The sequence below is a fragment of the Pelodiscus sinensis genome, chromosome 12, assembly GCF_052426305.1.
Source record: "Pelodiscus sinensis isolate ZL-2025 chromosome 12, ASM5242630v1, whole genome shotgun sequence".
Taxonomy (NCBI): Eukaryota; Metazoa; Chordata; order Testudines; family Trionychidae; genus Pelodiscus; species Pelodiscus sinensis.
Genome location: NC_143063.1, coordinates 537535 through 553912, shown reverse-complemented (window position 1 = coordinate 553912; position 16378 = coordinate 537535). Strand labels below are relative to the sequence as shown.

The 16378-nt window shown below is 45.3% G+C and overlaps 1 protein-coding gene across 2 annotated transcripts in view; it reads right to left on the bottom strand.

Moving 5' to 3' along the window:
- Positions 1–16378, bottom strand: part of HYDIN (HYDIN axonemal central pair apparatus protein) — a 389432-nt gene that overhangs the window by 326745 nt on the left and 46309 nt on the right. For both annotated transcript variants that reach the window (XM_089781371.1, XM_089781372.1), the window contains exon 3: positions 6039–15927. The gene's annotated coding sequence lies outside the window, so the exon portion shown is untranslated. The remainder of the gene's footprint in view (positions 1–6038; positions 15928–16378) is intronic.

Here is a 16378-nt window from a genome sequence, read left to right as displayed (position 1 = left end):
CCAGGCACATGGCCACCCATGGCTCCATAGCAGACAGAGCAGGGCAGAAAAAAAAAACCCGCAGGCAAAAGCAGTTGGGGGCCAAAGGGTGGTGTCCCCAAAAGTCAGAGGGCAACCACAGACCCTGCGAAGGGTGTCAGTCCCTGGCAGAGGCCCCAAGGCACGGGAGCAGGAGACCAACAGCTGCCCGGTGAGACCCCTTTAACTACGTGTCTGAACGGCGCTCTGGCCCCACCCCCAGAAAGGTCTGGTGGCCTTTGCCCTCTTCAAAATGGCTCCGGGCTTCTGCTTTTCCGGAAAAGCGCGCCGCGAATGTAGACGCGCTTTTCCAGAAAAGCGCTTCGTTACGACGATAACTCCGGGGCCAATGTAGATGCTCCTTTTCCGGAAAAACTGAAAACGGAATAGTATTCCGTTTTAAGCATTTCCGGAAAAAGGTGCCAGTGTAGACGTAGCCTCTGTGTTTAAGAAAGAGAGCAGCCAATTCCCCATGTGAGCATCTCACTGTTTAGCATTCCTCTGAGTAAGGCTGAGTTAGACTTTACCTCCCTATTCCAACAGAGCAAGAAGAGCAGCAGGTCAGTGACTGTATGAGAAGAGCAGTCCAGCAGGGAGGCAGAAGGGAATCATACAATACTAGAACTGCAAGGAACCTCAAGAGGTCATTGATTCCAGTCCCTTGACCTCACAGCAGGACCAAGCACCGTCTAGAGCAGGGCTACTCCACACACAGCCTATAGGCCACAAGAGGCCCATGGTGTGGTCTGGGTTTACGTGGGGCTCAACACGCGGCCTGCAGGTGGGAGCCAAAACAAAAAAGTAGTCAACATAATGGTCTTCTGTTGATATGTGCTTTAATAGTTAAATTACTGGACTGTCATTGCTCATTAAAAGTGCTATTATATGGGTGGAAATTGGGTAAATATTGCATTTTATTAATATCAGCAGAACTGACTTAAATGGGGCCTCTGTGTTGTTAAGGAAAGACTACACCTTTGCATATTTACATGTACATGCAACCACACTTACGTCGCGGCCCTCAGCATGTGCTGAGAGTGTCATTGTGGCCCCCGGGGCTTCCAAAGTTGAGTAACCCTGGTCTAGACCATCCAATAGATGTCTATTTAACCTGCTCTTAAATATCTCCAGAGATATTTATTCCAGTGTTTAACCACCCTGACCATTAGGAAGTTTTCCCTAATGTCCAACCTAATCCTCACTTGCTGCAGTTTAAGCCCGTTGCTTCTTGTCCTATCTCCAGAGGCCAAGGAGAACAATTTTTCTCCCTCCTCCTTGTAACAACCTTTTAGATACTTGAAAATCACGATCATCTCCTTCTCACTCTTCTCTTCTGTAAACTAAACAAGCCTAATTCTTTCAGACTTCCCTCATAGCTCATGTTCTCCAGACCTTTAATCAATTCTCATTGCTCTTCTCTGCACCTTCTCCAATTTCTCCACATACGATTGAGGCCTAATCACACAGAGTAGAGCAGAAGAATAACTTCTCTTATCTTGCTTACAACACTCCAGTTAATGCATCCTAGAATCATGTTTGCTTTTTTTTTGCAAGTGTCACACCGTTAACTCATATTTAACTTGCGGTCCACTATGACCCATAGATCCCTTTCTGCAGGACTCCTTCCTAGACAATCGCTTCCCATTCTGTATGTGTGAAACTGATTGTTTCTTCCTAAGTGGAGTACTTTGTATTTGTCTTTATTAAACTTCATCCTATTTACCTCAGATCATTTCTCCAGTTTATCTAGATCATTTTGAATTATGACTTTATCCTCCAATGCAGTTGCATTCCTTCCCAGCTTGGTATCATCTGCAAACTTAATAAGCGTCCTCTCTATGCCATCATCTAAATCACTGATGAAAATATTCAACAGTTATATTTAAGTTGTATTTGCCTAATTTATTGATAAGAAGATCATGCAAGACTGCATCAAATGCCTTACTAAAGTGTAGGTATACTTCATCCTCTGCTTCTCCCTTATCCTCGAAGCTTGATATCCTATCAAAAAAAGCTATCAGAATAGTTTGACATGATTTGTTCTTTATAAACCCATGATGGCTGTTACATATCACTTTATTGTATCCCAGAGGTTTGCAGATGAATTCCTTAATTACTTGCTCCATTATCTTCCTGGCACCGAAGTTAACCTGGTATATAGTTTCCTTGGTTGTTCTTATTTCCCTTGTTATAGCTGAGCACTATATTTGTCCTTTTCCAGTCTTCTGGACTCTCTCCTGTCTTCCATGATTTTTCAAATATGATAGCTAAAGGCTCACATACCTTGAATAGACTAGGATGCATTTAATCAGGTCCTGGTGACTTCCAGACATCTAACTTTTCTAAGTAATTCTTAACTTGTTTGTTTTTTATTTTATCTTCTAAACCTACCCCCTTCCCACTAGCATTCACTATGTTAGGCATTCCTTCATCATTAGACTTCTTGGTGAAGACGGAAACAAAGACGTCATTAAGCACCTCTGCCATTTCCAAGCTTCCTTTTATTATTTCTCCCTCCTCACTGAGCAGTGGGCCTACCCTGTTCTTGGTCTTCCTCTTGCTTCTAATATATTTATTAAATGTCTTCTTGTTACCCTTTATGTCTCTAGCTAGTTTGAGTTTGTTTTGTGCGTTTGCCTTTCTAATCTTGCCCCTGCATACCTGCATTGTTTGCTTATATTCATCCTTTGTAATCTGTCCTAGTTTCCACTTTTTATATGACTCCTTTTTTATTTTGAGATCATGCAAGATCTCTTGGTTAAGCCAAGGCAGTCTTTTGCCACACTTTCTATCTTTCCTATGCAGCGTAGGAAAGTTCTCACTCTCTCACTACCCCTTGCACTTCTTTCAGCACACCTGAGTAAATTTTGGCAGCTCTTAAATGTAGGATACAGACTCAAAACAACACAGACCAAGAAATAATGGTACAAACTAAACATCCACTCATTAGCCTAAATAATAAGTCACTCCCATTCAATGATTTAGCATTTCAGCTCTTATTTACTTAATAGAACGGATTTTCAGCAGCTCCATGCAGGACTCAGGTAGGTATCATTGTCCTCTGTTTTTAACAGCATGCACACTCAAAATCTAAATATAACTCAGTCATGGGCCTGACTGTTGTTGCTTTTTAGCTGCTACCAGTCATACATACTTCAGCCTACACTTCCTCCAATCCGTAACACTTCATTAGAGCCCAGTACCCTCTATCCCAGAAAGGGAGGGACTTAAATCTTTCTTACCTCCAAGCTCAAGCTAGTCTGTGCTGTGGGCCAAAGGACTATCCAGCTCTTTCTCTGGTTACAGAACAGGTCATGGGTACAGCCCTGCTCATAATCACACAATGAATTCTCCCTCTTTCCTCCTTACTCTGGAATAAACCATCCTTCTGCAGTAATTCATTAACTTGACTGTTCTATTTTGTTTTGCTGGAGAGTTCATTAACAGATTTGTTAAAAATGTTAACCAAGATCTATCAAACTACAGGCAGTCCCCGGGTTACGTACAAGATAGGGACTGTAGGTTTGTTCTTAAGTTGAATCTGTATGCAAGTCGGAACTGGCGTCCAGATTCAGCCGCTGCTGAAACTGACCGCCAGTTCTGACTTACATACAGAATCAACTTAAGAACCCCAAGTCCCCAAGTCAGCTGCTGCTGAAACTGATCAGCAGCTGATTCCAGGAAGCCCAGGGCAGGGCAACTCTGCCTTGGGCTTCCTGTAGTCAGCTGGTCAGTTTCAGCAGCGGCTAAATCAGGACGCCTGGGGCAGAGCAGCTGGGGTGCTGCTGGGTTGCTCCAGTAGACAAAGCCTCGCTGCCCGAGCCCCCCCGCGGCTTTGCAAAGCCTCGGGGGGGGGGGGGGGCGGGCTCGGGCAGCGGCTTTGCTCCGCGTCTTCCTGGTCTGCAGACCAGGGAGACGCGGAGCAGCTTTTCTTGCCTGGAGTACACGGGCGGCGGGACCAAGAGGTCCCGCAGTCCGTGTACTCCGGAGCAGCCCCGTTTGTAACTGCGGATCCGACATAAGTCGGATCCGCGTAAGTTGGGGACTGCCTGTATTTCATTCAGTTAGACAACCTTGTGTTAAGGTTTAAATAGCAATACCACAATTCCTGCCTAGAAATTAACTGCTTATTTGTAATTACAAGAAGCATTGACAAATATTAATAAAACAACCACTATAATTCTTCTCATTCCCTTCTCACTAACAGTTATATGGCTGACTGCAGTTTACATCAAACCTTGCAGTCTGGGATGCATGGCCCTCCACCTCTACATTCCAGGCTAAGATTTTACAATTTATTACTGTCAATCTGCAATTTATTACAGAAACAAACTTTGCAGGAGCTCAGATTACTAATTAGGAATCTCAGATTACATCCCCCTGTTACTCCTTTAAACTTCAATACTTATCTGACACTGATATGAATTAGAAAGCAGCAGAAATACAATGCAGGAGCATTTCCTCCCAAGTTCTACTACAGAGCTGAAATTTCATGACTTCATGGAACACCTATAATTGACATCTAAGCCCATTTTTAAAGTATTTATATTTTTCCTTTCCCTTTCACAGATCTCTGCTCTTCAGGCTTTTTAACATGCCTCAAGTCCTTTTTTATTTAAAGCCATTTGTCTCTGGCTTGAATAAAACTAGCTTTGAACCTTGAAATATGTTAGTAAGGGTTTTGAATTATCCAAATCTCTCATAAGGCTAACAGCTTTGGGAAGGAGAGGTGGAAGCAAAACAAATAGGGATTTGTTTTAGGATTGGGTGCAAAGGTCAATAGATGGGGCCAGGAAAGCAGCACATTTTTGCAGGGCTGGATCCAAAGCCCATTGGAGAAAGACTCTCAGGCCCAGATTCTTATACACATTTGAACACCTAACTCCCATTTATTTCAACAGGCATTAGGCACGTAAATACCTCTGAGTATCTGAGCCCTCCATGGCATATCCTGCTGAACAGGGCTCAGCTCCCCAGAGCTCTACCCCCTACCCCCACGCTGAGCCCTCCCTGGCATTTCCTGCAGAGTGGGGCCCAGGTCCTCAGAGCTCTGCCCTCCCACCCCCCGTCATTTCTGTGCTGAGCAATCCCCGGCATGCCCTGCAAAGTGGGGCCTGGCTCTCTGGAGCTCGGCCCCCCTCCCTGGCATCCCTGCAGAGAGGACTGGTGGTCTCCCCAAGCGCATGGCTGGACACTTACATGGTCAGTTCCTGTTGCTGCAGTGGGTTCAGCAGCCCCACAGCCTCACCCTCTGGCTGCCAGTGCCTGCCTGTTATCTTTGTTCCCATAGCAACCAGGGCAGCCAACCCTGCAGCAGGGAGCTTTGGTGCAGGCCGGGGCTCCATGGCAACGCAGAGACGCCTGCTAGGGCGGAGGTAGGGGCTGGCACTGGGGCCCTACAGGACAGGCAGCTTGCCCATTGTTTGCCTATCATGAACGCAGAGTACGGGTGGGGGAGGGAGGCTCTGATCTCCTGGCTCCCTGAGGCACACACAGCAAGTAAGAGACAGTGCCCGGCCCTTAGGGCAGCCAGTGCAGCTTACCTCTCCACAGGGAGATCCAGTGACCTGACCCAGGGAAGAAGGCAGTCTGTGCCAGCACAGGGCTGTCAGAGCTAGAGGATCCCAGCCCAGTGCCTCAGCTACAAGAACTGCATACCTTTCCTTGAGCAGGGGGGTACTTCCCATACTCCATCCCTCTAGCGATACACAGCAGTGGGAGGAGGGTAGCCCAACCCAAGAAATACATACATACATACAGAGAGAGAGAGAGAAAGAAATTCACTTTCTCCCAGCTTGTCTTGTAGGTCTCAGATCGCAACACCACATCCAGGTGGGATACTTACAAAATAAACAAAATCATGGGGCCACACAATGAGATGGGTTGTTCCTGGCCTGAAGGAATTCTGCAAGTCCAGAATCCAACATTGTGTAAGATTCAGGAGCCAATAGTTATCCTGCCCACAACATAGAATAGTTCCTTACTGGGATTTGTTAGGTAATCAAAGAATCATGTCTTACCATTTACTGGTGCTCTCTTTGATATTCTTCAAGCTGGCTCTTGTAATTGTTGCATGAAGAGTGGTTTGTGGGTTTTGGACAAACTGATGGATTTTAAAAGGAAAATGCAATCAGGATCCAGTCTAGCAGTTTAAAGACAAAAAGCTCACGTGACTTCAACACAGGAAAGAGCATACTGAGCATCTTCTACTCAGGAGTAGGGTTGCCAACTCTGCCAGATGGACCAGGCACCATTTGCGACATTGGCGTCCCAATGCATTCGGTCTGAGAGAATTCACAACTCTCCTCATGAGATATTACACAAATGTCTATCTTTGAACAACTCACCTTTTATTCCTTGTGGGGGCTGCCATTTCCTCCATGAATCCTCTTCCCAAAGGCAATCACAGTTTGAACGTCCTGGGCACAACATCTCCAGATTTCTGAGTAGGCCTTTGTAACAACTCAAGAGACTCCTCTCCAGCTAATCAATCATTAGGACTTTGGGAGCTCATTGCCAGGCAGATATGCATGCAGTGCAGACAGGATCAATAAAGCTCAGAGGGCAAGTCTAGAATTTAAAGCATGTTCCAGAAACAAATGCTCCCACATGAGCTAAAGCAGAATCTCCATTCACAGTTAGCAGGCCTTTGGCACAGTGTGTAACTGTTCCAATTCCACCCATTAAAGCCTTACTATACAGATGTAAACTGACCAGTGTGATACTATGTTAAGCTTTGAAATTCATCATAAAAATTAAATCCTTCTGAACATCTCCTCTTCCCACAACCCATTATAGTTCATAGGGTCCAATCCCTAAAAACATGAGCCTACATCAATGGTGGGCAATAATCTCTGGTCCATTGGGGTTCTATATGTAGCTCATGAGATGTTTTGTTTAGTGTTGCCCATGCACAAAGTTGCCAGATTCTGATGCTTTTTGCCTGCATAGTTTTTTTCCTAAAGTTATTACAAAAGTGACACGCATGTAAAGCAAAGGCACATGAAGTGAGTTGAATGCTGATTGCATACAACATTGTGAGAGCCGTGCATGCACTCCCTCTGCATCCAAAGTGCAGTTATGATTCACACCCTGCAAATTCTAGCTACACAAGTGCAGTTAGCAAAACTAGCCTCTCCCAGGAGACTATCTTGGTTACGACAATCTTGTGGCCCACTGACATGAAGGAAGGCCACTCAAGTGGTCCCTAGCCTAGGTTACCCTTCACTGGCCTAGATTGGTCGAGCAAAAGGACTAAACCATTTGTTTAGAGCAGTGCTTCCTGACCTGTGAGCAGTGGCTCTCTACATGTGCATGAGGGAGCTATGATTGTGTGTGTGTGGGGGGGATTAATCTATGTTCCTACTTTTGTTTTTTCAATTAATAAGACTATTTTCTAGGCTTAGAAAATAACTTGCATCTTATCTATAGGGTCTGCATCCTACACTGCTACTGAAGCTGCAGGTGCTGAGCCTCCAGAAAAGAGCTTCCCTGCTGGGGGAGCATTTAGCAGGAAACCTCTGCAGCAAACCTTCTGCTGGAGCAAAGGGCAAAGAGAGATTCCTGCCCGTGGCAGCTGCAGCACCAGCAGATCAAAGAAGAGGCGTGAAGGAGAGACAGGTGCATCTTTGAAATTTAAGTGCTAAGCCTACAATGCAGCATACAATGAGCAGGAGAAGCTGGTAAAGATTCCAATCCAGCTGGATGGAAAAGGGGAAAAGGCCAACAATAGAGTGATGGGTATATTTTATGGCTCATATCTAGAATTAGTGGCTAGAACAAGTTAAGATGACTAAGTATTTAGCGCTGCAGCTTGCTGAATCCAGTGATAGCACCAGGACCCCAAGGGAGCATAGTCATGCCTACTGGTTGGAACAATGACAGTTAAGACTAATTCAGAGTGGTCGCAGTTGGCAGAAGTCAGAAGGGAGTTGGGAGCTAGGCTGGAGCAAGAGCAGAAGTAAGGACAAGGCTGGATTATAAGAAAGAGCAGGGATGGAGCAGGCTAGGGGTTGGGGAGTCTGGTACCGCTATCAAGCATTCCAAGCCATGCCATGCATTAGTGCAGCATGAACTGGTGTTCCTTCTGTGAGGTTTTTATACCTGTCCTGAGAGTCACTAGACCAGCTGCTGGCTTGGGTATTGGCTGTAGCCTAACACAGCAATTACTCATCTCCACATGTGGCTCACTCAGGTACCAGGTCACACATGACCCATCCTCTCACAAAGCCCACATGGCTCAGCATCTGGGTCAGGACATTTGTCCAAGCAAGTACAAGAGCTAAAGAACTTTTATTTACAAGAGTCCATTCTTCTCACTAAAATCTTAGGCTGTGTCTGAGCATGCCAAAAAAATCTGCTTTTTCAAATTATAGTTTCAAAAACCCAGAGTAGATCATATTATGACAAACCATTTAAAGCTGAACAGCTTTCCAAAGTCATCCAAACTCTAGTGTGCCTCTTGAATCTGGTGGCCTGACTTTTTTAATCTAGTGTCTTGAATTGGTTAAAAGACCACAGTATTTAGCTGTGAGAAGCCACAGTGCAAAAAAAAAAAAAAAAAAATTCCGGAGCCACAGGATTAGAGGATGTACCAGACTCACAAAGCTTCACAACTGTTTTTTGCCAGCAGAGGAAAACAAACAGCCACATCATTTTAGCATGGGTTATACTTCCAAGCCTCCCCTGATGCTTTTATCAGTTCAGACTGGGAAGCGAGGCCAATCTCCAATCTAGAGCCTTATTCCACTCAGAGAAGTGTAATGCCCGAGGTCAAGAAGGCAGCATAGGACCCCTTAAGATTAAATAGAGGACAGGGTAGTTATTTGCTCTTTCCCTACAGAAGACTTCTATTGAACGATGTTGTTTTGCTGGATTCAGTCAGTATTTGCACATAAAGCCCTTAATCTTTTGAGTGTTTTTTATTTTCTGCCTGCAATCAGATAATCATATCACTGGAAGGGACCTTAGTCATGGCAGGACTAAGGATTATTTAGACAGGTGGTGTTCTGAATTGCTCTGAAAACTCTCCAATTATAAAGATTCCACAACCTTCTTAAGCCATTTATTCCAACGCTTAACCTCCATGGCAGGAAGTTTTTCCTAATGTCCATCCATTTGGGGAGTGGTTTGAACATTGGCCTGCTAAACCCAGGCTTGTGAGTTCAATCCTTGAGGGGGCCATTTAGGGATCTGGGGCAAATCTATCAGGGATGGTATTTGATCCTGCTGTGAGGGCAGCAGACTGGACCTGATGATCTCTCAAGGTCCCTTCCAGCTCTATGAGATAGGTATAGCTCCATATAGTCTATTCTAAAATCTCCCTGGCTACAGTTTAAGCCCATTGGTTCTTGTCCTAACCTCATAGATAAAGAAGAACAACTTTTCTCCCTCCTTGTAACAACCTTTTATGTACTTGAAAATGGTTATCATGTCCTCTCTCAGTTACCTCTTTTGCAGACTATATAAACCCATTTTTTCCATCTTGTTTCACAGGACATGTTTTCTAGACCTTTAACGTTTAATTTCCAGAAAAAAACACTGAAGAGTAGATTATTTATTTGCTGCAACTGATAAGTGCTATGGGGGAAGGAATACATTGTGCCTCCAGGAGGACAGCTAGTGTATTGGTGGGACATATTTGTGCGGGTGTCAGGCTGGCAACACTGGTCCCCCTCTATCCTGGCAATTGGTACTAAATGAGTGGAGAGTTTCTGATAGATCAGCTGTACCTAGCATGTTCTGTAGCTATTTTACTCTTCTTCTACAGTTCTCACTGGGCAGGGAATAGCAGATTCGTAAGATCTGCATAATCTATTTCAAGGCCTGGAAATTGAAAAAAATCAAATCTGAACTCTAAGCCATTTGGGAATGTGAATCCGATTAATATTTATAAATCACAGTAGCACCTGGAGGTCCTATTGCTGAGAGAATGGCAGCCTTTAATCCCTTCCAGAAATTTTCATTATCCTCAACTGTAGGCATATCAGTAAACCTCTCTTGGAAACACTGCTGGAGTTCCCCTCAGTCACTATATCATGAAGGAACTTGACACTGAATTTCTTCCATACGATTTTACCTGCTTGAGGTGATCTGGTGTTGCATACATGGCCCTCATGATGCAGACATGCTTCTGATCTTACGCTCTGACAATGACATAGTTACGGTGACAAATGCCTAAAGTGAGGATATCTCCAGGTAGTTTTATATATTCTCTTGGCATGTGCTAAAGCCATTGGCTATGGTTACCAAGACTGGTTTGATGTTGAAATTCAGGGCCTGCTCAACCAGAAAAGAAGAGCTCATTGAATGTGGCAAAATGACATTTTACACCAGCAGAAGAAAGAGTTATACAAGCAACTCAAAGATGAAGTCTAAAGGAAAATCTATGTCTTCAAAATAAATGGTGACTGAGCTTTACACTGATAAATGTGACAAAGAGCTTTTTTCAGCCAATAGGGACCTTTTATGGTCCATGTTCCCATGGTCCCACACCACTCCAAGCCCCAGACATGTCAATGTATTTTAAGGACAGTAAAGTCATAAAAGTCAGAAGGAAGGAGTATTTCAAGTTACTCCTGAACCAAGAGACACGTGTCTCTTATGCTACTATTAAATCTATACCTTAGCAACATAAAAGATAATATGTTGCTGGCCTCCTTGCTCTCGAAGAAGTACATAAGCTATCATGCAAACCAAGAACAAGGCAGAAGGGCCAGATAGCATACAAGCTCAAGTCCACAAGTTTAGAGGTGAAGAACCAAAAGGAAGCATCATAACTTTTTCTTCATTTCTGGAATAATGAGAGGATTTCAGAAGACTTGAGACATGCCAAAATCATTACGATCTTTAAGAAAGAAGATGAGTTGGAGGATGGAAATTATCGAGGCATTGCCTTACTATCTATAGCAGGGAAAATTTTTGCCTATATCCTCTTAAACTAATTTCTTCCCCTTGCTGAGGAAATATTGCAGAAATTTCTGTGCAGTTTTAGATCATCCATCCTGGTGACTGACATGATCCACGTTACCTGCCAAATCCAGAAAAAGTCTCAAGAGCAAACTCAAGACCTGTACATGACCTTCTTCAATTTCACAAAGGCCTTTGACACTGTCAGTCGCAAAGCCCTCTTGAAGGTGCTGCCCAAATTTGGCTACTCTCCAAAATGTATTAATGTCCTAAGGCTTCTTCATGACCAACAGATAGTGATTAATGGCTTGATGTCAGGTTGGCAGTTGGTTTCTAGTGGAGTGCCCCAAGGTTTGGTTCTAGGGCCGGTTTTGTTCAACATTTTTATTAATGACCTGGATGAGGGGATGGATTGCATCCGCAGCAAGTTTGCAGATGATACTAAGCTACGGGGAGAGGTAGATACATTGGAGAGCAGGGATAGGGTCCAGATTGACCTGGACAGATTAGGTGATTGGGCCAAAAGAAATCTGATGAGGTTCAACAAGGAAAAGTGTAGAGTCCTGCACTTGGGACAGAAGAATCCCAAGCATCGTTACAGGCTGCGGACCAACTGGCTAAGTAGTAGTTCTGCAGAAAAGGTCCTGGGGGTTACAGTGGATGAGAAACTGAAGATGAGTCAACAGTGTGCCCTTGTAGCCAAGAGGGTTAATGGCATATTAGGGTGCATTAGGAGGAGCATTGCCAGCAGATCCAGAGATGTGATTATTCCCTTTTATTCAGCTCTGGTGAGGCCACATCTGGAGTATTGTGTCCAGTTCTGGGCCTCCCACTATAGAAACGATGTGGACGCATTGGAGAGGGTCCAGCAGAGGGCAACCAAAATGATTAGGGGCTGGGGCACATGACCTATGAGGAGAGGCTGAGAGATTTGGGTTTATTTAGTCTGCAGAAGAGAAGAGTGAGGGGGGATTTGATAGTAGCCTTCTACTTCCTGAAGGGAGGTTCCAAAGAGTATGGAGAAATGCTGTTCTCAGTAGTGATGGATGGCAGAATGAGGAGCAATGGTCTCAAGTTACTGTGGGAGAGGTCTAGGTTGGATATTAGGGAAAACTATTTCACTAGGATGGTGGTGAAATACTGGAATGGGTTACCTATGGACAGGGCTTGACAATTACTGTAATCTACTCGCCGATGGTGAGTAGATTACAAGCTGGCACAGCCGCGCAGCGGGTCTGCACATGCGCAGCATACCGAACAGCGCAGCTGGCGAGCGGGGCTCACCACCGCTTGGCGAGCCCTGCCTATGGAGGTGGTGGAATCTCCATCCCTATAGGGTTTTAAGTCTCAGCTTGACAAAACCATGTCTGGGTTGATTTAGTTGGGGTTGGTTCTGCTTTGGGCAGGAGGCTGGACTTGATGACCTCCTGAGGGCTCTTCCATCTCTGTGAGTCTATGATCAGATAACTGCCACTTATCTACAATGGCCTGGACATGAAAACTTCCACCACAAAAACTGGGATTAAGCAAAGATGTTTTATTGCCCCACCTCTTGTGGAGTGGCATGGAGCTACAGGTCTGAATGTCAGAGCTGGGGCCCATCTGCTCTGTTAATTATTGTTAGCTCCCTCTATAGAAGCACAGAGATAAATGAAGGGGAGAAATCAGTGCACATCCATAGCTAGGAACAGCAAACCATGCATGCTGGCCAAACCCTCCCTTCTATTTTAGGTGAAAAGCAAAGTTGGCAGCTACTACTGCAGATTTAATTATTATTCTACAGCTAGGGTAAGCAGTCTCCCAATGTCCAGGGCAGGGCCGGCTCTAGGTTTTTTGCCACTCCAAGCAAAAAATCTTTTGCCCTCCCTCCCTTTTTTTGTCCAGGGAAAGTGCATGTGCAAATGCAGCTTGCATGGCTTGCTGGGGGGTGGGGCACACGCTCCGGGAGGAGCCCAAACCCCGGGGCATTTTTATTTCCTAGGAGAGCACCAGGGACTCCCCACGTGAGGACAATGGGAGGGCAGGTTCATCCACAGCAAGTCAGTTAACAACTTCCAAAGCGTGCAGCTGTTCACATCACCTAGTGCTGGAGTCCCGGTCCCACTCCTCACTCTGCAAAGGGATTTTATTATTAGAAGCCTTATAATCACTCAGACTCCAACCCCAACACATAAGCTGTCTAACTCTTGGTGTCCATGGACAAGAATCAGCCTCACTATACAATGAGACAATTCAAAGGGATTAAGAGAACTTTTGTTTCAACTCCCCAGCTCAACTGTCCAGAACAAGACAGGCACCAGACAACAAAACCCCACTAGCCTAGGACCTATTCCATGAGCGCAGCCCTGTGCTTTCTCCTTCAGGGACAGACCAAACAGCCTCTGAAGCAGGGTGGATTGATTTAAATAGCTTTGATTTACATCTCTAATTTTAATCATGATTTAAACTAGCAAGCAGAAAACCTTGGTTTAAATGAGCAATTAATCATTTAAATTATACTTTTAAAATATTTTCCAAAAGGATGGCTGAGTCTTATTGATTAGCAACCTTTAAACCATGTTGACCTTTATGCCCAATTTGGTGCTTCTATTGACTAACCAGGAGAATACACTCAGTACAGCTATCAACTAAATAAATGCCCAAATCATTGTATAACTTACATGTAATCAGATTATTAATTTTTACATTTTTATTCTATCACAAAATGGTGTATAATAGGAACACTTAAGAGACAGATTTTACCCCCTTCATTATTTGATAAGTGGTGGCTACTTTTTTAAAAACATACAATTTGCATCTACTTCTGTCTGGATGGAAATTCAATTTAAAATAAACAAAACCAGCATTTAATTTTTGTATGAAATAAAACTACCTTAAATGTGAAGGACACATAACAAAAAAGTATCCAAACACATTTTGCATCTAAAATTCATTTATTAAACAAAGGAAATATCCATAGTGAATTTAACAGATCGATTCTAATCATCATGTTCTTCAAGATGTTAGAATGCTCTCATAACCAGTTTTTTACTGAGAGAAGAGAAAACAAGTTTTTCTGCTTCGTCAACTCTCGGTTTTGCAATGGTGAATGAACTAATAATTGAATTGAACTAGCTGAATAAACCAAAGTGATGAAAACATTCTCTCTTCACCTGCAGAAGATGCTATTGTTGATGTAAACACTGGTTCCGGGTGCTTACACAGTAACTTACACTAGTGAACTGGTAGAATGTCTTTAAAAGTTAATAGGAGTTCTAATTAATTCATAAGTTATTTAAATAGGTTATGATAAATTTAGGCCATCATTTTTAATTTAATTTTAAAGGTATATTATTTAAAACAAAGCCTATTTAAATGGGATCACAATTCCAATTTTAATAAATCTCTCCTGCCCCAGGCAGGAAGGGACTTGGGGACATGGGCACTGGGAACACCAGAGTTCCCATTCCTCAGACAAAGGGGAAGGGAGAATCACCTGGGTCCCAGGCAGGGGTGAGGTTGTCAGGACACAGCACAAAGGGGCTAGGTTCCTGGACAGGTGTGTGTGGGGGGGGGGGGGAGAGTTCAGGGCCCCGAGAGTAGGGGGTGGGGAGATTGTTTAGCGAGCTAGACAGGAGATGGGGATCCAGGTGGGCGGCAGGGAGGCAGGGTCGGGGGGGAAGGAGACAGGGTCCCAGCAGAGTTGCAGTGGGCCAGGAGGTGGGGTGCGGGGTTGCTGAGGAGAGGCTGAGGGGAGGAGAAGAGAGGAGAGAAGTAGTGAGGGGGGGTTGCGGAAAAGTGGGCAGGGGCACTGTGGCAGCGTGTCAGGGTTCCCCCGCCTCCTGCACCCCCGTAGTGGCACAAACAGACTCCGCCAGCCAGTAGAATAGAGGGAATTTATTGCTTCTCCAGGATACAGCACAGCACAGATGTCATCTGGTTACAGGACAGACCTAGGATGCCTCAGCCCCCCTTGAGATGGGGGAGACTGGGCCCCTAAATCCCAGCCCATTGCTTAGGCCGCTTCCTCCATGATACCAGACAGCAACTATCCACTTCCCTTCCAGCCCTGCCCCCCAGCAAGGCCTCCCCTCCTTCGTTTCTCTCCCTGGGAGGCAACTGGTCCAACAGGTTGGGAGCCCCTTGCATAATGACTCATCCCTGTCCTGCTGGGCCGTGCTACAAACAGCCACCAGCAGAGGTCACCCCCAGCCCACCGCCCAGCATAGCAACCAGCAAGGTACCAACACTACATCACAGGCACACAGGTGGGAGGGGGGACAGCCAGGCAAGGGGGGGTTCACAGGCAGCGGAGCTGCGGGGGAGAGAACACTGGCGGGAGGTGGCCAGCCAGGGTGGAGTACGCAGGCAGGGGGGCCCCATAGTTGGGAAAGGGGAAGTTGCGGGGGGGAGAGACGCACAGAGAGGGGTGGCCGCCCAGAGGGGAGCTGCACTCACTCGAAGGCGAAGAAGAGGCTGCCAGGCTCAGAGTCACCAGCAGCAGCCACAGCCACCCCACACCGCCCTCCAGGAAGTGCCCCAGCAGGGACCGTTCCTCGGGGCTGCCCGCAGAGCTCCCAGCACCCCAGGGCTCGCAGCTCGAGGCGGCTTCTGCAGGTCTCCCTGCCTGCTCCTCTGTGGGCTGGAATGCCGCCCCTGAAAACTTGCTGCCCCAAGTATGTGCTTCCTTCGCTGGTGCCTAGAGCCGGCCTTTGTCCAGGGAGATCTCACTGACACAATGATAACACTGTGCATCACATACAGAAACAAAGACGTGTAAATTATGGGCAATGGGCAATATTACCAGGGCTTTATAATTGTTGTAAAGGAAGAAGCATGTTTTAGTTATCACTCGTGAGGCACGCAAGCAGAAATGGCTTTTCTTCCTACAACAGTATTGCCGCCAGGTGCAGTATTCCATGACAAACAGATACAGCAGGTTAAATGGATAATCCATACACTCGCTTTCTCCTTCAAACTCAGTTTCCAAGCTGTCACCAGGAGAGTGCCATCTCTTAAACACTGCGGTGGAAAGGGGATAAGTAACAGTTTCTAAATCATCTGATAACAACATGCCCTAATTTGTTTAAAATTATATACATTTCTTCCAACATTGTAACTTTGCATAAATTTTGAAACTTGATTTCTGAGTGTAGCATTCTTGAAGGAGCAGATGATCAACCCCAGGAATTGCTTGTATGTAACTATTTCAACCACAAACATGAGGGAAGATGGATGTATTTTCTCAGCATCCCCCAACTCTGTTTTCATGGTTCTTTCTGGCCTACATCCTCTTGCCTCCTCACCTTAGCCACAGTGTCTGAAGGATGGCCCTGTGTCACATCTATTTGAAAGGGAAAGCTGATTTTTTCAATACCAAGGGTTCAATCCTGAAAGCAATCCACACAGGGAACTTCGGCCAAGATCAAAAACAGAGCAGCGGCTCTCAATCTTTCCAGACTACTATACTTCT